The following is a 16,138-nucleotide window of genomic DNA, read 5'->3' as shown; positions in this document are numbered from 1 at the left end:
ACATAACTTTTCAACTCATTTGGGTAAATACCAAGGAGCATGATTGCTGAATTCTATTGTAAGAGAAATTTGGTTTAGTTTTGTAAGAAACTGCCAAATTGTACCACTTTGCATTCTAAATAGCAATGAACTAGAGTTCCTATTTCTCCACATACTTGACAGCATTTGATGTTGTCAGTATTTTGGATTTCAGCCATGCTAATATGTGTCCTTCTTCCTCTTCTTCTTCTTTTTTTAATATAAGCATTCAATACTATCAATTTCTTTCAAGGAGTACTTTAGCTATATCCCAAATATTTTAATATGTAATGTTATCATTGTCACTTAGGTTCAAAATGTTTTATAACTACCCTTGAGAAATCTCTTTTTTGATTCATGAGCTTAGACGTTTGTTATTTAATTTCCAAGTATTTGAAGGATTTTCTTGGTATCTTTCTGTTATTGATTTCTAGTTTAATTCCTTTGTGGTCAGAGAACATAATTTGTGTGACTTGAATCCTTTTGTATTTATTGAGATTTGTTTAATGGACTACAATATGGTCTATCTTAGTAAATGTTCTATGTGCACTTGAGAAGAATGTGTATTCTGGAGTTTGATGGAATGTTCAATAAATGTCAATTAGATCAAATTTGTTGATAGTGTTCTTCAAATCTATATTATTACTGATTTTCTGTCTAGTTTTTCTATCAATTACTTAGGGAAAAGTGCTAAATCTCCAACTATAATTACAGATTTTTCTAATTCTTATTTTTAATATAGCCACTTTAGCTTTCATTTGATTCTTGTTTGTATAGTATACACTTTCCCATCCCTTTACTTTAAAATATCTGTTTCTTTATATTTAACTGAGTTTCTTATAGACAACATATGGTTGGGTCTTAGTTTTTTATCCAATCTGAGCATCATTGACTTTTAATTGGAGTGTTTACTACACTTACATTTAATATAATTATCAAATGGTTGAGTTTGAAGCTACTGTCTTGCAGTTTACTTCTTACTGTCCCATCTTCTCTTTGTTCCTTTTTTCCTTGTCTCCTTGATTTCTTTTGGAATGAATATTTTTCATAATTCCATTTTGTTTCTGCTACTGGCATATTAGTTATACCATTATTTTTTTAGTTGTTGCTCTAGAGTTTATAAAATATAATCTTTAAACATCAGTCTACCTTGAAATAATATATCACTTCATGTGTGTTATAAAACATTACAGAACTTTTTTCCCTCTCATCCTTTGTGCTATTGTGGTCATACATTTTGTTTTTACATGTACTGTAAACCCCATTGTTGTAATTTTTGCCTTAAAGAGCCAATTATCTTTTGAAGATATTAAATATTAGAGAAGTGTCCTTTATATATACCCATATATTTACTATTTCTAACTCTTCACTTTGTTGTGTAAATCCAAATTTTCACATGATATCATTTCCTCCTGCCTGGAGAACTTCCTTAAATACTTCTTTTAAATCATGAATTTTTTCATTCATCAGAATTCTGGTGATGAATTTTCTCATATTTTGTTTGTCTGAAAAACAGTTCATGTTTCCTTCATTTTGTTACTGTGGTAAAATATACACTGCATAAAATTTGTAATTTTAACAGTTTTAAGTCTACAATTCAGTGACATTATTTATATCCACAGTGTTGTACAACCATCACCACTATTTCCAAAACTTGTTAATGACTCCAAACAGAAATTCTACCCATTAAGCAATAACAACTCCCCATTAATCTCTTCTCCCAGCCCCAAATAACCTCTAATTTACTTTCTGTCTCTATGAATTTGCCTATTTTTGGTGGGTTCATTTAAGCAGAATCAGGCAAAATCCTTTTGTTTCTGGCTTCTTCACTTAGCATAATGTTTACAAGGGTCATCTATGTTGTAGCAAGTAACAGAACTTCACTCTTTTGTATGGCTAATATTCCATTGAATGTATATACTACATTTTGTTTATACATTTATCTGTTGTTGGATACTGGGGTTGGTCCAATCTTTCAGCTCTTGTGAGTAATGCTGCAATACACAATTTCCTACAAGTATTTGTTTGAGTCCCTATTTTCAATTATTTTAGGTTTATACCTAGGAATGGAATTGCTGAATCATATGGTAATTCTGTGTTTAACTTTTTGAGGAAATGTACCTTCACTTTAGAATGATAATTTTGTTGAGTAGAAAATTTTAGGTTGATTGGTTTGTGCCTTTCAGTGTGGTAAAGATATTTTTCTTTTGTCTTCTGATTTGTGTAGTTTCTGATAAGTCTATTGTCATTCTTATATTTATTCTTCTGTAAGTAATGTGCCTTTTTTCTTTGGGTGCTTTTAATACGTTCTCTATCACTGGCTTTAGCAATTTCATTGTGAAATAACATGATGTGGTTTTCTCTAGGTTTATTCTGCTTGGGATTCAATGACCTTCTTGAATCTGTGGGTTTATAGGTTTCAGCAAATCTGGAAAATTTCTGGCCATTTTGCCTTTAAATATTTTTTCTAAACCTCTTTTCACCTATTTTCTTTCCTTATGGGATCCTTATGGGCTATCATACATATATTTATCTACTTAATATTATTCCATACTCAGGTGGTGCTCTGTTCATTTTTTTCATTCCTTTTTTGTCTCTGTACTTCATCTTGGTTAGTTTCTATTGCTCTTTCTTCAGATCACCAATCTTTTCTTCAGCATCTGCTTTTATTCCATCCAGTGTATTTTCTGTTTCAGATGTTATATTTTTCATAACCAGATGTTTGGAACTTTCTTATATCTCACATTTCCCTAATTACCTGGTCATATTTTCCTCCATCTTTTTGAACATATGGAGCATATTTATAATAGCAGCTTTTATGTTCTTATTGTTAGTTCCATCATCATTGTAATATCTGAGTATGTTTTTATTGATTTATTTATTTCTAATTTTTAAACAAAATTGTTCAGGTTTTATTCACCAACAAATAGCTCCTCTCTCTTTTCCCTGCCTGCTGCTGTGCCCCTTTCTACACTCCGAGGTTCAGGAGAGGAATTCTCTGGCCTCCTCAGTTGTAACCTAGGAGTAGAGGTCAGTGAGGTGAGCTGGCAGATAGTAGTATGCCTCCTCTGGGACTTACAAGTCCAGACAGGCCAGTTCTTCCTTCAGCAGGTGTTCTGGCACTTGGCATAATCACTCTGTCTCCCATTTAAGACTGACTTTGATCTCACTGATAGTCATGTAGCCATTTTTCCCTGCCAGCAGTAGCACGTCAGTGTGATCCATATTGAGCTCAGCTGAAATGGACTGAATAAGGTAAATGCCACCCAGATGGATAATACTGAAGCCAGTCCCAGGTGTCTTTATTTAATTGATGGCCCTGATCAGGTTGTCTTGGCTGACATCCTGGGCACATTTTTCCCTTCCATGTAAAACTTGTTGATGTAATTCCTCCGAAGTTGTCAGACTTCCATTCTGGTGCTTCAGGACTTGGCACACTTTGGTAATCTGTATTCCCAGCATCTCAGACCAAAATCCTTTTCCATAAATCAGGGGATCCACCCCAGTGATGGCACATATGTCCTGAAACTGCACCTGGAGCTTAGGACACCTCCAGGTCTCTTGCTTGTTCTTGCTGACAAATTGCCCCAGGTTATAATCACCCCCAATTGTCCAACTTCTTTGACATCTGAGCCAGCTGATCCTTAGCCAAGTCAGTCTCTCGTTACTTATAGCTGTCCTTGGCAGCTTCTGGGTGATGATGCTGGCTCCTACCCTGCACTGGTATATCTCTGCCCAGGGCCAGTAGGCTATCCTGCTGCCAGGATGCTAGCATCCCCAGATCTGCCACTGGCCTCTATGGACTGATTTCATTGCCTATTTACAGGCAATATTTTCTTGATTTGTTTGGATGTTTGATATATTTTTTATCATAATTAAATTTTTAATATCAAATGAGTGGTACAAGCATCTGTCATTGAAAGCCAAGGTCATGAAATGCGTACCTGCATGTATGAAGGATGTTTGATGTTTTTTGAATGAATGGATGCCACATATTATGAGTTTTACATTAAAGATTGCTAGATTATGTTGTATTCCTTTAAATAATGTTTTTTTTCTACTGTGCAATTAAGTTACTTGGAATCAGATGGGTCCTTTTGAGGCCTGTATTTAGCCTTTTTAGCATAGATCCACAGCAACATTTAATCTAGGACTAATTGGTTCCTGTGGCTAATACCATTCTGGGAATTCTACCCAATTCCCTGTGTATTATGAAATCTTTCTACCCTGGCTGGTAGGAACATGAACTATTCCCATACCAGTAAGAGGTCCAAAAATTGTTCTGTTTACTCTTTTCCATGGTTCTTTCCTCAGCCTCACACATATGCACAAGTTAGTATTCAGACAGTGAGGGTATCATTCTACAGATCTCCAAAATTCTTCCTCTGTGCATCTCCCTCCTCTCAAATACACTGCCTTGCAAAGTCTACCCATCTCAGCCCTCCTGAAATCTCTGTTTCCTCATTGCAGAGAAGCTTCTGGGCTGCATTTGGATTCCACTTCCTTGTCCTGCAGCCTGGAAGCTGCCTACAGGCAGTAAAGATGATATACTCACAGGGCTCACATTGTTTCCCTCTTCTCAGGGATCATAGTCTGGTACTGCCTGCTGTCCAGTGTCTGAAACTATTGTTTTATACATTTTGATTGTTTGTCTTCTAGTTGCATAAGGTGGAGGATAAATCTAGTCCCTGTTACTTCATGTTGGTCAGAAACGGACATTCCAACTACCTTTGTATTATCACAGCTCTGCTCCCTTCTGAAGGCTACCTAGGAAGTAGAGATATGACAACCACAACATAAAAGACATTGGTCAACCATTTCTGGAACTCTGGGCTCTACAGTGGTAAGAAAGCAGCTGCTCACTGTATGGTTACAATGTCTTCTAGAATATTGTACACATTTCTACTCCCACTACCAGGTAATAAGAAGACCTGTATTCATCTAGCTTGAATAATACAGGTTTGTGGTGACCCTGCAAAGACAAATTAGTTGCAAAATCGACTTCTCTAATCACACGTGTCTAGTCACACATGTGATTAGATAAATTGTCATACAAGAATATTAATTTATAATCTGTTAACCATGAGGGACATATAAATTTTATACAGGCATACCTTGAAGATATTGTGGGCTCTGTTCCAGACCACTGCCGTAAAGCAAATATTGTAATAAAGCAAGTCACAAGAATTTTTTTGTTTCCCAGTGCATGTAAAAGTTACATCTACGCTATACTGAAGCCTAATAGCATTACATATAAAAAAAATGTACAAACCTTAACTAAAAAATGCTTTATTGCTAAAAAATGCTAACCATCATCTGACAACACAGGGTTGCCACAAACCTTCAATTTGTAAAAAGTACAATATCTGTGAAGTGCAATAAAGGGAAGTTCAATAAAATGAGGTATGCTAGTATGAGATTTGTGCCAGGACTCAAGGAACATATAATTTAATAGGAGAAAAATAAAATATTTATGTAACATTAAGATAAATCAAAAGAAAAACAAAGAGATCTGATTTCTACACTTTCTCACCAACATTTGTTATTATCTGTCTTTTTAAATATAGACATTCTAGAGCAAGTGAACTTGTATCTTATTGTGGTTTTGATTTATATTTCCCTGATGTCTAATAATGTTGAACATCACTTCATGTGCTTATTGGCCACTTGTATGCCATCTTTGGAGAACTGTCTATCCATATTCTTTGCACACTTTTACTGGGATGTCTTTTTACTGTTGACTGGTAAGAGTTCTTTATATATTCTTGATACAAATCCCTTATCAAATATATGATTTGCAAATAGTTTCTCCTACTTTGTGGATTATCTTTTTATTTTCTTAATGGTATCCTTCATAGCACAGAAGTTTTTATTTTGATGAAGTCTAATCTATTTTTAGTTTGATTGCTCATGCTTTTAGTGTCATATCTAAGAAGATTTTACTTAACCCATGGTCACAAAGATTTACTCCTATGTTTTCTTCTAAGAGTTTAATGATTTTAGTTCTTACATTTAGGCCTATAACCCATTCTGAGTTAATGTTTTTTTGTGTATGTAAGTAAGGGGTCCAATTTCATTCTTTTGCATGTGGATATCCAGATGTCCCAGCATTATAATTTTTTGGGTGGGGGTAGGTAATTAGGTTTATTTATCTTTTTAATGGAGGTACCAGGGAATGAACCCAGGACCTCGTGCATGCTAGGCAGGCACCTCTACCACTGAGCTATACCCTCCCCTCTCAGCATTATTTGTTGAAAAGATAATTCTTTCCCTATTGAATTGTCTTCGGACTCTTGTCTGAAATCAGTTGCCCATAATTGTATATATATATTTCATCACAACTGAAAAAAAAAAAGACTGCTTTAGCAGCTGTGAGGAAATCAGACTATAGGTTAGGATTGCTGCAGGAATCCAGGTTAAAGATGATGTTCTGTTACCTTTCCATGTCTGCTCTCAATTCTATTTCATTGATCTAAGTCTACCCTTATGCCAGTACCACACTGTCTTGATTACTGTAACTTTATAATATGTTTTGAAATTGGAAAGCATTATAGCATTTTATGGAGGAAAGTAACAACATCGATTTATATTTTTAAAAGACTACGTTAGGGTTCCTCAAAAAATTAAACACAATTACCATATGACTCAGAAATTTCACTCTTATGTATATAACCAAAAGAACTGAAAATAGAGAGTCAAACAAGTATTTGTATAATGTTCATTGCAGCATTATTCACAATAGTCAAAAAGCAGAAACAGCCAAAGTGTGCATCAGCAGGTGAATGAATAAACAAAATGTGGTACATGCATACAATGAAATATTAGTCAGCCATTCAAAGGATTGAAGTTCTGATACATGCTATCACGTGGATGAACCTTGTAAACATTATGCTAAATGAATGAAGCCAGAGATAAACAAATAAATATTGCATGACTCCACTTATATTAAGTATCTAGAATAGGCAAATTCACAGAGGTGAAAAGTAGATTAGAGATTATTAGGAGCTTGAGGTAGGAATCATGGAAAATTACTGCTTAATGCATGCAGAGTTTCTGTTTGGGGTTATGAAAAAGATTGGGACATAGTGGTGATGGTTGATTGTAAATGTAATTAATGCCACTGAATTGTATAGTTAAAATGGTTAAAATGGCAAATTTTGTGATATGTATGTATATATGTTTCATCACAATTGAAAAAAAAAAAAAGACTGCTTTAGCAACTGTGAGGAAATCAGACTATAGGTTAGGATTGCTGCAGGCATCCAGATTAAAGATGATGTTCTGTTACCTTTCCATGTCTGCTCCATCATTCTCTACCCTGCTCTGTGCTCCAGGAAGCCAACTTAGGTTGACTGGTTAACTGGCTGCCAGGCCCTCTGACTTCTGGTTGAAGGCGGTCAATGTGGAACACTGGCCAACGTGGAGGACTGGTGAGAGGAAATGAGATCAGGGTATTCTCCTGACTCCCAATCTGCAGGGTTGCTGTGGGCATCTGTATCCCTTGATGAAAGGTCACAGCTCCTGTCAGGCAGCTCTCCCCACAAAGCTCTCTCTGTCTCCGTATTTTAGTAATGCCACCCCCCCCCCAATTCCTTCTAGGGGTATAGTGGCCACCACTAATGCACTTGTATTTCCATGTACCAGTTTATCAGTTTAATAGTTCCTTTATTAAACTTTCCTAGAATTATCCAGTTTGAGTGTACTATCAGTTTCCTGCCTTAGATCAGAGTGGGTGTAGTAGAGAGCAATGGATGTATTTGGAGACAAAGCCTTAAGATTTGATAGACTGGATAGTGTTACAGACATGGATCTTAGCTTTTAGAAAAGTTGGAGAAGACAAGACATATAATCTAGGAAAAAATGCAAGATTCAGACTCATATCAACTAATTATAGTCCAGCTATAGACTCAACTTCCGAAGCAGTTGGAACCACCTACTCTAGACACGAATCCATCTATCTCCTTGCCTTGGGGTCAGAATTGACTCTTCTCCAAGTTATTAGATATACAGGGGAGAAATTGGAGGGGGTTGATTGATTTCCAGGAATCAGAAAAGTAGAGGTATCCTAAAGAAGCAGTGGAAATAGAGGTTCTTGGAAGTGATCCCAGGAAAAGGTCTAGTCATTTGGTAAGGTGTCAAGATCCAGACACTGGCTTGCAGTGGCTCAGCTTCCCAACCAGATGGTCTGGAGATGAAGGAGGACAGCAGATTGGGGAGATATTTAGGTCTCATGGTTAATGAAGAAAAACCCTGTTATACCCAGTAGCTGTTCTGTGCCTCTTCCATCCCTGAAGCCATATACAGGACAAAATGGGGGAGATTACTCCATCACAGACCCTACACCACTTATCCCCCACAATTATTTCCCTATTTTCCCTGAATTCCCTTCTCCTACCCTGGCTCTTTCACCTGCTTAAAGGCACATGTCAGACCTACATCCCTGCTAGATGGCAGAGCATCTAAGATCAAGGTGTTATCCACGTACTTCAGGTTTTCCTGAGTCAGACAGGAAAGTCCTGCCTGACATATTTCCCTTTGATTCAGTGTAGAGAACTCTGACTGGGGCATAACTCCCACGACATAATCCTTAGGTCTTGGGCCCCTGGACATGTTCTCTGGGGCCTGCTAGATGTTTCAGCCCAGTTTTTCAGACCCAGGCCCCTTGACTGGCCAGTACAGTAAACTTTCTTTCTTGTCACTCACACTTTACTCCCACAAGAAGCACTTATCCACTTCCTCTTATTCCCTTCTATGCTGTAAGAATCCAGGCATCCTTTAGATATTCACAGCTTCTAGACAGCTGTATCAACTCAGAGACATTACTTAACTTATGTATGTATGTCCCAAGTTGTTAGTTCTAAGAATTAAGTTCTTAGCGAATTCCTGGCATATGACAAAACTCAATAAATGTTACTTGTTGTTACTGTTATTATTATTATTATATTATTAACATACCAATATGTTCATATAACTGTTACAACCCGCTTCACCAAATTTGACTCTAAAAACTGGTTACATTTCTTTCTTTTTAAAATTCTGAGTCTAAATTCAGTTTATTTTGATAACTTTTATTCTACTTTGGTTGTTTATTTCTTACCTACATATTATGTTTACCCAGAAAAAATTCCAAAAAAGTAAAAAGGTCCACCACTTCTCCCAAGTTCATCTTCCCACAGACAGCTCTCTTACCAATTCCTTTCTTAAACTTCAAGGATATTCTATACAATTACAGTCAGAGACTCAGCCATTTTTTCCTTGCACAAATACTAGCCATAACAATGTATCTTGGAGAGCTTTTCAAATCAGTTCTTACTAAATTGCCTAATTCTTTTTTTCCTTAAAAAAATTATCAAAGTGTAGTTGATTTACAATGTTAGTTTTTTTTTAAACACCTTTACTGTACAGGTATGGTTCCTGTACAGTAAACTACACATATTTCAAATGTGCAACTTGATGAATTTTGATAGATGTATACACCAATGAAACCACTATCACAATCAAGAGAGCTAACATTTCTGTCACTCCCCAAGAGGTAAAAATTTCGAATTCCCAATTTATCTCTTCCCACCCCCTTTACCCTCTGGTAACCATAAGTTTGTTCTCTATGTGTGTGAGTCTGTTACAATGTTAGTTTTAGTGTCAGGTGTACAGCAAAGTGATTCAGTTACACATATACAAACATATATATTTTTTCTTTTCAGATTCTTTTCCATTATATGTTTTAAAAAAATTTTTTTGGAGAGGGAAGGTTATTAGGTTTATTTATTTATTTATTTTTAGAGGGAGTACCCGAGGTTGAACCCATTACTTCATGCATGCTAAGCATGCACCCTCCCCCTTCCATTATATGGTATTACAAAAAATTGAATATAATTCTATGTGCTATGCAGTAGGTCCTTGTTATTTATCTATTTTTTATGTAGTAATGTGTGTCTGTTAATTCCTAAACCCTAATTCATCTCTTTCCACCTTTCCCCTTTGGTAACCACAGTTTGTTTTCTAAGTCTGTGAATCTGTTTTTGGTTTGTAAATAGAATTTGTGTTTTTTTTTTAAGATTCCACATATAAGTGATATCATATGATATTTGTCTTTGTCTGACTTACTTCACTTATTATGATCATCTCTAGGTCCATCCATGTTGCTGCAAAAGGCATTATTTCATTCTTTTTTATGGCGGAGTAATATTCCATCACACACACACACACACACACACACACACACACACACACACACCCCACATCTTCTTTATCCAGTCATCTGTTGATGGAGCCTAATTCTTTATAAAAAAAACAAAAAAGATTCCTCTTCAATTTTTAGACTAGTGAATTTGGGGAATAGGTTCCCCCTAAATTTATAAATCTGATATAATTTTCATAAAATAAGATTCATCCATTTTAACTGTACAGTTTAATATGTTTTGGCAATTGTATACAGTCATGTAAGCTTCACCACAATTAAGATATGAAATGTTTCCATTACCCTAAAAATTTCCCTCCTTATCCATTATAATCAATGCCCTCTCCTAACATCTAGCTCTTTGAAACCACTGACCTGCTTTTCGCTACTGTAGTTTTGCATTTCTAGCATTTCATATAAATGGCATTGTACAATATGTAGTGTTTTGTGTTTGACTTCTTTTACTTATGTGTTTTTGAGATTCCATAGTCTTGTTACACATATCACTATCTCATTTCTTTTTAGTGCAGAGTAGAATTGCATAATAAAGAAATTATTTATTCAATTACCAGTTGATAAATATTTGGTTTGTTCTAGTTTGGTTTTTTTAATGCTATGAAAATTTGCATATCATTCTTTGTGTAAGAATATGTTTACATTTTCTCTTGGGTAAATACCTAAGAGTAAGATTTCTAGGTGTAAGATGTGTTTAACTTTATAAGGCATTGCCAAACTGTTCCCCAAGTGTCCCTACCATTTTGTAATCTCACCTACAGGGTAGTTTGCCTTATCCTTTTTAACAGCTGGAGTTATAAAGAGCAATAAACAAATGTGGTAAATGTTAACAATTGTTGAATCCAGATAAGGAGTATATAGGTGTTCACTTTACTATTCTTTGCATTTTTCTTTAAATTTTTTTTCAAAATAAAAAGCTGGGAGCTGGGTACTAAATTGCATGTTATATAGAATTGGACTGATTCTGAAGTTTATCTGGAAGGGTAAATTTGTAAGGAGAGCCAAGGAAACTTTCAAAAAAAATAATGAAGGGGAATGGTTCCAATTAGATACCAAAACAACTTCCAAGCTATAATAATTTAAACATATTTTATTGTCACACATAAAAGCCTCCTGGATAATTATATAGAGAATCTAGAAAAAGGTTCTTTTGGCTATAGATTTTTAATGTACAATAAAGATGATATTTTAAAATCAGAATGGGGCCCTGCCTCCGATTTGCTGGGCAGCAGGGTAGGGCAGAGGGAAGCAGATTATGGTTTAGTATGGCAGGGTTCTTCGGAGAAAAAACACTCCAGCATTATTGCACAGAATTCATCAAACATTCACAGCAGATAAGGGATGGTTGGTAATGGAGAACTTCAAAGGACTGTTCTGATGGCTACGTATCCAAAACAAATTTTCAAATTAACAATGGGACTTCAGGGTCACATCCAGGAATATCTGTCCTTCTACAGACATGTCTTCCCAGGGAGGAGGCTTTAGAGCCACCCCTGGATGATTTTGAGGTGACCAAGACTGCCACAACAACTGAAGTGATTAAATGTGAGTATCATGTCTTATATTCCTGTAGCTACCAAGTGCCTGTGCTTTACTTTAGGGCAAGCTTTTTAGAGGGAAGACCTTTAGCTCTGAAGGACATATGGGAAGGAGTTCATGAGTGCTATAAGATGTGGCTGCTGTGCCATGGGGCACTATTACACAACAGGAGCATCCGATACTTGGACAACCCTTTTATGTACTTCATCCCTGCAGGACAAAAGAATTCATGAGTCCTGTGTTAAAGAATCCTTGAGAAATCAATGGGAAAGTTGACTACATCACATCACAGCTGAGCATTGTAGGGCCAAGGTTGAGCTGAATCAGCCTCTTAGTTATGCCAGAGCAGCCTCTCAGGGTGAATGAAATGTCAATGCACAAGACTCTTCTATTGAGCCAAAGCACTTAGAAGAATGCTGAAAGTTTATGTGGCTGGCCCTGGATTTAATGGGACCAGTATCATGCGAGATTTCAGCTCACTGAGATTTTGAGGTGGATTTTTTCCCCTTGGAAGCAAATGTCTGCAGCAACTGTTTTATTTTATGTTTAGAAGAAACACTGCAAAGACACAAATCACTATATATAGCCAAAAAAAAAAAAAAAAAGAAGAAGAAGAAGAATCTAACTCAGTAATAGAAATACTGACATCATCATCAGGGCACTTCCAGGTCATTCTTTCATGTCTCTGAGACTCATTTTTAATATGAGAATAACAAGCTACAAATATCCATTAAATGCTCACCTTTCTTGTAAAACATTTTTTAAATAAAATAAAATCAGAATGGATTAATATAAGATGATGGGACTTCATTATCTTTAAAAATGTTAGAGCCCTACTGTATTCCATTTGCAAATATAAATTCAGGAAATACTAGGAGTATAAATATATTAGAACTATCCATGCTTTTTTTTTTTAATAAATTTGGGTTATGTATGATATTGTTATGCAAGAAGTAAAATCCAAGAGCAGTAAAGAAAAGTACTTTCTACATAAAAAGTACTTCTCTACATAAAAATTTTTAAATTCCATAGGATTAAAAATAACATAATGATATATCTGTGCACATGTGTGTTTGTTCAGCATTTGTCTTGCCAAGTTCCCCACAGTGTAGATTTTGCTGACTGCATCTCATGGTATCATTTAACATATTTTTCCCCCTTGTAGTTGCTTTATTTCTTTTGTTTGTTTGTTTGGATTTTTTGGGGGGAGTAATTAGGTTTATTTAATTATTTTTTTAATGGAGGTACTGGGGATTGAACCCAGGACCTCATGCATGTGAAGCACACACTCTACCACTGAGCTACACCCTCCCCCTCTATTTGCTTTAAATTGATAGTTACATCTAAAAACTTGAGCAGATTCAGATGTGATTTTTTTCCCCCAAAACAAGACTACTTTATAAATAATGCTGTATGCCAACTAGTGGTATTTTAATTTTATCATTTCTGTCAAGTTTATTAGTTAGAATACTTCTATAAGGAGAAACTTACCCTTATCACCTATTCAGTTACCCTGAGATATTTGGCTTGTACAGGAAAAACATAACAAATTTTGATTCTTTTTTCTTTACCAGTTTTCAAAATAACGAATTGATTCCCTACCATCCTTCAAAAGTGGCCAATAAAATGGGGTTTTATAATATAATTATGAATAAGTGGATTTAATCCTATTTGATGTTTCAGTTCATTGCAGCTATTATTCTTATTGATGCTCAAATAGAACAGTTTTGGCCAGTGCTAGTTTATGTAGGTTGGCTCCTGAGCCCTATTGACATGCCAGTTGTCTTTGTTAACTTCTTTGCTTCCTGCTATGATATTTTAGGCACATCTTATACATACCTTTCTGCCCTAGTCCTGGCATCTGCCATCTCCAAGCAGTCCAGGTTACTTTTAGCAGGAAATGATATTTAAAAACAACAATCTGAGTGCCAGGAATGCTCACTGGTACTGGATTGGTCACGGACCCTAGATCTTTTCAGCTGATAGAGCTGGAAAACATAATTTAAAAAAAATATATAAAATACATCATGAGTTTGTACTGACACTTCCAGTTCAAAACCAGTCTACAGAGTTTTTATTCAACATCATCAAGCTTACCTCAGTATTTCTTTTCAAGCATATAAAAAATCTCAGCTCTCAATAACAATAGCATAATCATTATTTTATTCCTCCCACAGGACACAGTTTCAGAGCAACAATGACAAAAATAACCACCAGCAACATAATTACTAAAAACAATGAGATTTTTTTTTTTTTAGTTTTTTTGTCCTCAGGGATTTTTGACTATGTATGCACAATTGAATTGATGTGTTTCAGTCATCTGAGACAGTTCTTCTTTGCATAGTTGTACTACCAACTAAATACATAGTTAGATTCATTTAACTCCTTTAGTTAGTTATATGCCCCAAGTTTTTTTAATTGATAACCCCCAATTTTGTTGAGAACATTTAATTCCACTTTACTTTCTATTTGGGGGATTAATTTTATATTTTAGCATTTTGTCAGACTTATTGAGATATTCAAATATAATAAAGTTCATCAGTTTTAAGTATACTATGGATGAGTTTGGAAAAGATATGCAGATGTGTAACCACTGCCACAATCATTATATAAAAAATTTTAATTGAAGTATTGTTCATTTAAAATGTTGTGTTAGTTTCTGGTGTACAGCACAGTGATTCAGTTACACATTTATATATATATATATATTCTTTTTCATTATAGGTTATTACAAGATATTGAATATAGTTCCCTGTGCTATGGAGTAAGAGCTTGTTATCTGTTTTATATGTAATAGCTTGTATCTGCAAATCCCAAACTCCTAGTTTTTCCCTCTGCCCACTTCCCCTTTGGTAACCAAAATTTTGTTTTCTATGTCTGTTATTGTTTCTGTTTTGTAAATAAGTTCATTTGTGTTATGACTTTAGATTCCATATATAAGTGATATCATATGATAATTGTCCTTCTCTGACTTTCTTCACTTAGTATAATCATCTCTAGGTCCATCCGTGTTGCTGCAAATGGCATTATTTCATGCTTTTTTATTGCAGAATATTTTCATCACCCCCAAAGTTTCCCTCATGACTCTTGTAGACAGTCCTCTTCCCATATTCCTTGGCCCCTGTGTACAATTCAATGGACTTTGGTATATTGCATTATTAATTCTAAAAAATTGTGGCAAATTATATATGACATAAAAATTTCCATTTTAACCATTTTTAAAGGTCTCACATATTTATTACTGAGCCAGAGCACTAGTGCTGTAACACTGACACAAAGAGAAAAATCGTTTTCCCAATTAACAACATCCAGCCATTCAGATAGTAGTGATGCTTTCAGAGTGATATGGTAAGATGCAAGCGACCTTGACACAGCATAAATATATGTGCCACCTCACGTATAGGGCTCCTTACAGACCCAGCTTAACTCTTCTCCAATGTCTTCTCTTGGAATTGTAACTGATTTTATTACCAGTTTTTATTTGAATCCACTGGGGGATGGGACTATTCTGCTTTTGTTTCTTGGTTAGCAATCACTTGATCCTGAAATTCTTGTGAGAAGACATAGTGAGGAGTAAATTCAAACGCACCTAGGATGGCAGAGAAGAGAAGAGAGCCACTTTAACAGTTTTTAAGCATACAATTCTTTGGCATGAGCTACAGTCATAGTGTTGTGCAACCATCATCACCATCTATTTCAAAACTTTTTCATCACACCAGATGAAAATTCTATACCCATTAAGCAATAATTCCCCATTTCCTCTTCTCCCCACTGTATCTGGTATTTTCACCCCAGACATCTTTGCTATAGACATCATTGTTGCGTTTAAGCTGCAAATGTTTTTACTGCATAACTAATTGGTCATAGGCAATTTTGCTGCCTTATGCCTTAAAAGGATGTTAAAAAGGACACAATGCGAGGAGGTGGTATAGCTCAGTAGTAGAGTGCATGCTTAGCATGCACAAGGTCCTGGGTTCAATCCCCAGTACCTCCATTTAAAAAGAAAAAAAATTGCTCAAAAAGAACACAGTGAAACATGAGAAATGAATAACAAAACTAAAAAGACTTTATTGCAAAATACAAAAAATTTGAATAATTTAAAATGTGTGTAGATTCATTGCAATGCTTTGCAGATAACTGATTTTACTTTGTGGGTTGTATCTAAGTACTTGTTTCCCAAGTCCTTCGTTCATAGTTTTATATAACATGTATATGTATTATATATTACATATATATATAGTTGTTGTTGATTTGTCTCCTTGTCCAGCATTATACTTTTTCTTTTTCACTAAAACTTCTTCCTTTGTTGACAGAAATACCAGCGTAAAAATGCTAGGATGCATATTTGTATGCATCCTAAACTTTGTATTGCATTGTGAAAGCCCCTAT

The 16,138-nt window shown here is 35.3% G+C and overlaps 1 non-coding gene and 3 pseudogenes across 1 annotated transcript; 1 reads left to right on the top strand and 3 right to left on the bottom strand.

The window, feature by feature from the left end:
• Positions 1-3,000: 3,000 nt before the first annotated feature.
• On the bottom strand, positions 3,001-3,793 carry LOC105081882 (vacuolar-sorting protein SNF8 pseudogene; annotated as a pseudogene).
• A 4,416-nt stretch (positions 3,794-8,209) lies between these two features.
• LOC105081881 (ubiquitin-like-conjugating enzyme ATG10 pseudogene) lies at positions 8,210-12,169 on the top strand (annotated as a pseudogene).
• An 819-nt stretch (positions 12,170-12,988) lies between these two features.
• Positions 12,989-13,061, bottom strand: TRNAV-CAC (transfer RNA valine (anticodon CAC)). Its single transcript has one exon. It is a non-coding gene; the product is annotated as a tRNA-Val (tRNA).
• A 2,097-nt stretch (positions 13,062-15,158) lies between these two features.
• On the bottom strand, positions 15,159-15,314 carry LOC105081712 (large ribosomal subunit protein eL39-like; annotated as a pseudogene).
• Between the last annotated feature and the right edge of the window lie 824 nt (positions 15,315-16,138).

This window comes from Camelus bactrianus, chromosome 11 (assembly GCF_048773025.1).
Source record: "Camelus bactrianus isolate YW-2024 breed Bactrian camel chromosome 11, ASM4877302v1, whole genome shotgun sequence".
Classification (NCBI taxonomy): Eukaryota; Metazoa; Chordata; class Mammalia; order Artiodactyla; family Camelidae; genus Camelus; species Camelus bactrianus.
This window is presented reverse-complemented; position numbering and strand designations above follow the sequence as displayed.